This window comes from Apium graveolens, chromosome 10, assembly GCF_009905375.1.
Source record: "Apium graveolens cultivar Ventura chromosome 10, ASM990537v1, whole genome shotgun sequence".
NCBI lineage: Eukaryota > Viridiplantae > Streptophyta > Magnoliopsida > Apiales > Apiaceae > Apium > Apium graveolens.
In genome coordinates, this window is record NC_133656.1 from 136,951,476 (window position 1) to 136,952,311 (window position 836).

An 836-nucleotide genomic window follows, 5' to 3' on the forward strand; every position below is an offset into this window, starting at 1 on the left:
TCCCCAGCTGAAATTTGGATGATTTCTGTTATTAGGATGATAGGTCGCTGGCACAGGCTGCTGTTGTCGCTGATAATTATTCACATACTGAACAGATTAGTTGATAAGAGAACACTGATCCGTAGCATGAGAACCTGCACAAAGCTCACAAACCATAGCTATTTGATTAACTCCATACGTAGCCAGAGAATCAACCTTCATTGATAGCGTTTGGAGCTGGGCTGCAATAACGGTGGCTGCATCAACTTCCAGAATACCTGCGACCTTGCCTGACGTCATCCTCTGAGTTGGGTTTTGATGCTCATTTGCAGCCATTGTCTCTATAAGATTATACGCCTCAGTATAGCTTTTAGCCCATAAGGCTCCTCCAGCTGCTGCATCGAGCATGGGCCGAGATTGGGCCCCCAAACCATTATAAAAACCAGTGATTACCATCCAATCCGGCATTCCATGATGTGGACATTTTCTCAACATTTCCTTGTAGCGTTCCCAAGCCTCGCACATAGATTCTGTAGGTTGCTGCGCAAACTGAGTAAGAGCACTCCTCATAGCAGCAGTCTTTGCCATTGGATAAAACTTCACCAGAAACTTTTGCGCAAGATCTTGCCACGTAGTGATGGACCCAGCTGGTTCAGAATGTAACCAGTCTTTAGCCTTATCCCTCAGTGAGAATGGAAAAAGCCTCAACTTGATAGCCTCATCAGTCACGCCATTATACTTAAAAGTGCTGCAGATCTCGACAAAATTCCTTATGTGCATGTTGGGGTCTTCAGTTGCCGCTCCTCCAAAAGAAACAGAATTCTGCACCATCTGAATAGTGCCCGGCTTGATTTCAA

At 45.3% G+C, this 836-nt stretch overlaps 1 non-coding gene across 1 annotated transcript; it reads left to right on the top strand.

Moving 5' to 3' along the window:
- The first annotated feature begins 445 nt into the window (after positions 1-445).
- Positions 446-552, top strand: LOC141694164 (small nucleolar RNA R71). Its single transcript, XR_012563490.1, has one exon. It is a non-coding gene; the product is annotated as a small nucleolar RNA R71 (small nucleolar RNA).
- Positions 553-836: the final 284 nt, after the last annotated feature.